The sequence below is a fragment of the Poromitra crassiceps genome (assembly GCF_964638095.1).
Source record: "Poromitra crassiceps genome assembly, chromosome: 18".
NCBI classification, from domain to species: Eukaryota; Metazoa; Chordata; class Actinopteri; order Beryciformes; family Melamphaidae; genus Poromitra; species Poromitra crassiceps.
This window is the reverse complement of record NC_139636.1, coordinates 5,470,200-5,477,699: the sequence shown is the minus strand read 5'-3', so window position 1 is coordinate 5,477,699 and position 7,500 is coordinate 5,470,200. Positions and strand designations below refer to the sequence as shown.

General features: G+C 44.5%; 1 protein-coding gene across 1 annotated transcript in view; it reads right to left on the bottom strand.

The window, feature by feature from the left end:
* necab2 (N-terminal EF-hand calcium binding protein 2) overlaps positions 1 to 7,500 on the bottom strand; it is a gene marked incomplete at both ends in the record, with an annotated part of 233,051 nt that overhangs the window by 70,543 nt on the left and 155,008 nt on the right. The gene's annotated exons all lie outside the window — the stretch shown is intronic.

Here is a 7,500-nt window from a genome sequence, read left to right as displayed (position 1 = left end):
CAATACATGACACCGATAAAGCAAGGATCCCTGATTACAATGTATCCAACACCACAAGGGAATATAGGAGTCAGGTCAATATAAATTAAATTCAGTCAATACAATCTAAAGTGCATATTAGACTTGTTCAAAAGGTTAAAATAGCTAGCTTTCCTACTTCTTCTCTCTGTATATTGATCTGACCGCTATGCTACATAGAGACATACATATGTCTGCCTCAGCTGTCGACACAGCTGTAGTCTGGCCCTATTAGGAATGTGATCCGGTGCTTTCTTGCAGAGTAGCAAACCGGACGCGTTGAAATGAAAATGTTGCAGATTATTACTTGAATGCATCTTCATCTGCCCTCGAATCACTGGCACACACCACCATCACCCTCCCCTCCCCTCCCCTCCCCACAAACCCCTCCCCTCCCCTCCCCTCCACCCAAACTCCCCTCCCCTCCCCTCCACCCAAACTCCATCTCCAACCTTACGATCCTCCCGCGGATAAGTGCTTCTTCCAAGTGCTTCCGAGCGTCTGATATTCCATATTGATGGTGATAGAGGGGCGGAGTCTACGGGACAGCAGCAGCACAGGACAGGAAGGAAGACCCGGCTAATGGGGAGTCGGACTTACGATATTACGCAGGGAGCAGCAGCAGCGCACACTAACCTGTATCTTATTGCCATTAATAGCTGTCTACTGTGTTTCCTGCCACTACAGACAGCTGTCTCAGCAGACTGGGGGGAACATACTGTAGGGAGACTACAGACAGCATTCTCACATACACACACACACACACACACACACACACACACACACACACACACGTACCCACACACACACACACACACACACACACACACACACACACACACACGTACCCACACACACACCCCCACACACACGTACACACACACACACACACACACACACACACACACACACACACACGTACCCACACCCACACACACACACACACACACGCACACACACACACACACACACACACACACACACACACACACACACACACACACACACGGCTCGTCACACTGGCATCTGGATAAAGAGGGATGATTAGGTGGTCATGATTGAAGGAAGGCCTGTGTGGGAATTCAGCCCCTCCTACTCTTGTGAAGAGTGCCGATGGGATCTTTAATGGCCACAGAGTCAGGACCGAAGCACGGTGCTCACTCACTCACAGGACAGAGTCCCTGTCTCTGCCCTGAGACCAGAGGGAAGGACAGCACCTCCTACTGGTCACTCCAACACCACACAGCACTGTGCTCTCCCATCCAAGGACTTAACCAGAGTCAGCCCTGCAAGCCAGCGATGGAATACCCCTTTTTCGCCATGTTGTGCCGACACGGGTTACGTGTCCAAAGTAAACATGTTGGTTGTCATTGGGTTACATTTAACTAAAACAACTTGCTTGAGGTTATTTTGATTCCTGACAGGAAAGGGTTTCTTTCTCATCAGCATACTAATAGTTGAGAAGTGTTGGTACTATTAGTGTACAAGAACACAGGCATTGTTATATAACATCACACACACACACACACACACACACACACACACACACACACACACACACACACACACACACACACACACACACCGCTCATGGACACATACACACACACACACATACACAGTATTACACACACACACACACACACACACACACACACACACACACACACACACACACACACACACACACTGCAGGTGGAGCCTGCCTGGGCTTGCTAAAGCTGGTGGGATGTGTGACAGATGTGCTTGCAGGAGTGGAGGCACTGATGCTGCAAACAGCAGCCATGTAGCATTCAAACGTCTGGCTGTCTATATTTAGCTCTCTCTCTCTCTCTCTCTCTCTCTCTCTCTCTCTCTCTCTCTCTCTCTCTCTCTCTCTCTCTCTCTCCCTCTGTCTCCACTGTGTCTCTCTACCACTTCCCTCTCTCTTCTTATATTTCTGTTCCTTACCACACTCACTTCTTTGTCACTTTCACTCTGTCACTTCTTTCTTTCACTCTGTCACATCCTTCTTTCACTCTTGATCCCGTTTGAATTGTATCACAGGGTACACACATGTATATTTTGTCAATTTAAAAGATAACTGCATTTCAAGAAAGTCACAGTTTGTGGTAAAACTGTGACACTATAAGTGATAAATCAGAAAGACTACGCACAACCAGTCGCATACTGTAAGTGACGTCTCATATATATATATATATATAAATGTAGTCGATTGACAAAACTATACCTTACGTTTCATTTTCAGGACAAACTGCGATTTTCTTGACATGCATAATTATCTTTTAAATTGACAAAATTGACATGTGTACCCCGTGGCACAACTCAAACGGGCTCAAAAAAGTAACGTCTATCTCCGTCTATTCATATTTTTTCAGACGCTGGTACAGAGAGAAAGGCAGGAAGTGGCGTTCACTTTGGCTCTATTGTGTCAACCTTAATTTCCCCACAGTATTTACTGTACACAGTATTTCATGTACACAGTATTTCATGTACACATGCAGGTTTGCAATGCTCCTGCTTCAATATTGATTCAACGTGAACATGTTTGCCTCTCCCAAACCATTACCGCAAATACCAACTCTTTGTCAACATGGCAGCACAGATAAAGGGTTAATACGACGACAGAAAGCAATTCTGTGCTTGTGTGTACAGCCGAGTGGCCTCGCTTAAATCTAACCCAGGGGAGCCTCCCCCTGACAGATGATTGGACGGGGAGCCTCCCCCTGACAGATGATTGGACGGGGAGCCTCCCCCCTGACACATGACAGATGTTTGGACTCTCAAATTGGAGACGAGGGTGAGAATGAGCCAGAGTGGTCGTCTTTGAGTGTCCTCCTTCAGGTCCTCCATTGTGAATCTGGCTTAGACTTTGCCTTCAATGTGCATCAACTGTTGCCACAACCTGCCAACTTGAAACTGCAACAACGTAACAACGTATGGTACATAACTCTCTCTTGCACTGTCTTGCATCATACCCTTTTTATATTTGATTGTGTTGTATTGTGCATGTGGTGCAATATGTTCTTTAAAGGTCCAATCCATACATACGTTTTGAGGGAAATAAATGTTCACAAAGTGTTTTTTATGACCAATGCTCCCTTACGTAACTTAAAAAATTACATTACATTACATTACGTCATTTGGCAGATGCTTTTATCCAAAGCGACTTACAATAACACATTTTTGTCAGCAATAGAGCAATCAACTATGTAACACAGTCTATGACAACTACAACTTCTGAAGGAACAGTGGTACAAGTTTAGGTTAGTGGTACAAGTTTAGGTTACTGGTAGTATATATATATATATATATATATATATATATATATATATATATATATATATATATATATATATATATATATATTTTTAAGAAAGAGAGAGAGAGAACGAAGTTAGATCAAGAAGGGCCCAGATGGAGCCTGAAAAGGTGAGTCTTTAGTCTTTTCCGAAAGATCGGCAGTGATTCAGCCGTCCTGACCGAAGGTGGAAGCTCGTTCCACCATTGAGGTGCCAGGGACGAGAAGAGTCGAGATCGGGATGAGCGACTTTTGAGCCCCCGTAGCGAAGGGGGGGCGAGGCGACCTGCACTGGTGGAGGAGCGAAGGGAGCGCTGAGAGGTTTGGAACCTGACCATAGATTGCAGGTACAGGGGAGCTGTTTGGTGTGCAGCCCTGTAGGCCAGTACCAGTGACTTGAATTTGATGCGGGCCAAGATGGGAAGCCAGTGGAGCTCCTGGAAGAGGGGAGTGACGTGAGAGAATTTGGGTTGGGTGAAAACCAGACGGGCTGCAGCATTCTGAATGAGCTGAAGCGGTCGGATGTCGGTGGCAGGTAGGCCGGCCAGGAGCACGTTGCAGTAGTCCAGGCGGGAGATGACAAGAGACTGGACCAGGAGTTGAGTCGCTTCTCTTGTGAGAAAGGGACGGATTTTGCGGATGTTGTAGAGAGCGAACCTACAGGAGCGCAAAAAATGAGCCCAGCCATGGCATTCACCCATTCCAAAGCTACTGTATGCCTGTGTGATTCTGCTCCTCGGGTCAAAATTTCCCAGCAAATGTGGCGGATGTGACGTTCTGCACGTTCACAAGCCTGCCTTTTGTACTGGCTCCAGACGGAAATACACCAACGATGAAGAAGGCTAAGTTAACGTTCACTAGCTATTGGCAAATGACCAACAACACAGAGTCCAGTAAAACGTCCACACAGAAAAAGAAAGAAATATTTATCTACTGTATTGAAGGCCGTCTGGCCAGACAGCAGCAATGTGACCGACGTCGGGGGGAAACTAAAGTCAGGGCTGTGTTTTCGGTTTATGGAGGGACCTTGTTGCTTGTAATGTGGTTTTGGCCGGGTATAGATAACGTTAGCTGCTTGCTAACGTGGAGCTAATGGATTTACCACCCTGGTCAGTCGCAAATATGCCTAACGTTACTACCGTTATGCTTATGGTCATGGAACATTGTTTGACTGACTGCAGTTAGCTGCTGTGAGACTGCCTATTATAACGTTAGCTTGATGCTAAATGTGGCTAACTAATATAGATAATCAATAACCACCCAGCTCCACTAATAACGTTACCATCTTGTGTGGATAATTAAGGCAACAGTCGTAAATATGCCTAACGTTACTATTGTTATGCGTATGGAACATTGTTTGACTGTTCAAACAGCTCAAACATTGTTTGAGCATTGAACATTGTTTGAGCTGGTCGCGTCCAGCTCAATATAGGGGGAGCAGGCTATTTCCTGGCTCATGCTAATGTGAGTATCCACTTCCCCCGTTGCGCGCAGTGCAAGCCAAAACACGACCAAACATGCCACAATAATGTCCGCTAAAATGTTCATCCAGAATCCTTCCTGGCCATCTTGAAGCTGATCTGGCCGATAAATTGTCAGGTTGTCGTTTTCAAGTGACCTATCAGCTAACGTTACAAGGCAACCAACACCTCTGCTGTTGCCAGGCAGCGGCTATATATACGCACCTTAAAATGGGCTTTTGAACATTCCCTTAAACAACAGCGAGTGAGAATAGTAGAAAAAAAATGGAGATGAAGGCATGATGGAGTGTTTTTTTTTTTTTACTGCCGACTCTCTTCACCGAAATGAATATAATGATGTTCCAAGCTGCCGCCGTAGAGTTTATTTAATCTATTTTTTATGGTATTTCTGGTTTTGATGTTTGTCATCACGGCTGTTTACAGAAAAAAAAATATATATATATTTTATTTACCATGCAATATGACTTGCCGCCTTGCTGCATTATGGAGGGGTGCTAAACTCTGAGGCTGCTGCACCCGTCCTGGGTTCAGTGTGCCAGCGTATGACACGACCATATAAGGTATTTCCTGGAGGGGTGCCAGCCTATGACACGGCCATATAAGGTATTTACTGGAGGGGGGCTTTATTACCCAGCAGCACTTAAGGCGTGTTTTATTGAACCTTTATGTCACTGTCACCGGCTGGGTCATATTGTCTCATCAACGCTGCGTCTAGGTGTCAGGGTCAAATGCCACCTATCCTGCATCCAATCATTAAAAAAGGAAAATCTCATATTTTATTCCAGAGGCCCCCGGACAGTTAAATCAATATTTTAAGGGGAGAAACTCTCATCTCTAAGCTATAAAACGACCAACAAGAACTGTGATCCTATGAAGATGTCAATGAAATGTAGACTGGCACTTGCTGGTGACTGAGCAGGTTTCAAGCATACTGTGAGTACATCATGCAGATTCCTCACCTCTCCCCTTTTCCTCACATGCTCTATGGCAGGGGCACTCAATTAAAATTCTAAGAGGTCCAGATAGAGAAAATGTCCTCAAGCGAAGGTCCGGAACATTGAGCTTGCGTTATGATTCAGTCCCATTGAACTTAGGCTACTTCAATGATTGCAGTAGCCTAATGGTACAACGTCTGTATGTAGTCAATGACTGACTGTTAAATCAAAATAAACATCAATAATGTTTATTTACAGTTTTCATATTTAACTGGATTAATTATAAATAACTAGCCTACACTAATAATAAATACATGTTCTTTTCTCATTTCAAGTAAAATAATGGCTGCATTTAGAAATAACACAACAGAGTGCTTTGGAAAAATAAGTTCCCCCTTGTCTTCCTTTTCTTAACTCCATTTCACATTTTATCAGTCAGGCTCTCAGCCAACAAACCTCCTTTTCTCTTGATAGAAGTGAGCTCCCACTCTGTCTGTCTGTCTTTCTATCTATCGGTCGCTCGCAATGCAAACTTTGCATGCCGGTGTGTGTGCGCCCTGGATTTGAGTGTGTGTGTGCTCATGTGTGGCACTTCCATAGACAGCTGGTCAGGATCGCATCACACTTCACGAGACATACTGGTTTTGAACTGCTCGTGAGACCAATGAATGAACATGAGTAACTCGTTTCTTTTGAGCACGCGATGTGAAATACTTCTCTCGCATTTCTCTGAGTCTCACCTCTCCTCCGCCGTGTGTCAACTCTCCCGCAGCAGCAGCAGCAGGCAGAATCGATTTGCTTGTTGATTGGCTGAGTAGCATCACGTGTGATGATTTACAGCGCATGCATTGGTCTGTGAGCTTCCTGACAGATAAACCAGTACCGTAAAGGCTAGAAAAGCATGTGCCGGTTAAAATAGAAATGCTCCGTGAAAATGTAACTATTCAGTGATTTGTAGGTTATAGGGCTCGGTCCGGATTGGATGGCGTCTGGGTCCGGATGCGGACCGGAGTCCGGACTTTGAGGATCGCTGCTCTATGGTGTGCTGCTGTATCACTTTAAATGGAGCGGAAAATGAGTTTGAGAACAATCACTTTGTAGAAGACCAGAAAATGGTCTAATTTTTCCTCCTCAGATTTCACCCCTTTTCTGCCAATACTCTTTTTTATAGAGAGGCAAAGTGGAATGTCACTTCCTGCTTCAGCACTGTACCACAGATTTTCATTTCGCCATTTATTTTCCCATAGACATTTCGTAAAATGCTTATAAAATAGTTGTACTTCGTCGAACCAAACGGTTCAGCTAACGCCATAATCGGGAGAGACCATAGAACATTTCCCCAAACTAAAGAAAACAACATCGAAAAAATATTTTCTTTAAACCCGCATTCTTTTTAACGTTTTGGTCCCAGTGAAATGTTATGCGATCTCTCCTGTCTCTAAATATATCTGTACCGTTTGGTTTGAACCAGTAAAACTATTTTTATATGCATTTTACTAAATGTGGATGGGAAAATAAATGGCGGATGAAAATCTCTGGTACAGTGCTGAAGCTGAAGCTGAAGCTTCTCTCCTCTTTTCTTAACTCATAACATTTACCAAAACTACACATAACAGCTGTACATATTTACATTGATCATACATCGTACATACTGAGCGCTCCATTACTCCCTTATGAAGCAATGTTTGCTTATCTTCAGTGACTCTAAATATCATGACCGGCGACCGCCCGCTGTCCACTGAGTCCGAAACGGTCCGTTTCGAGG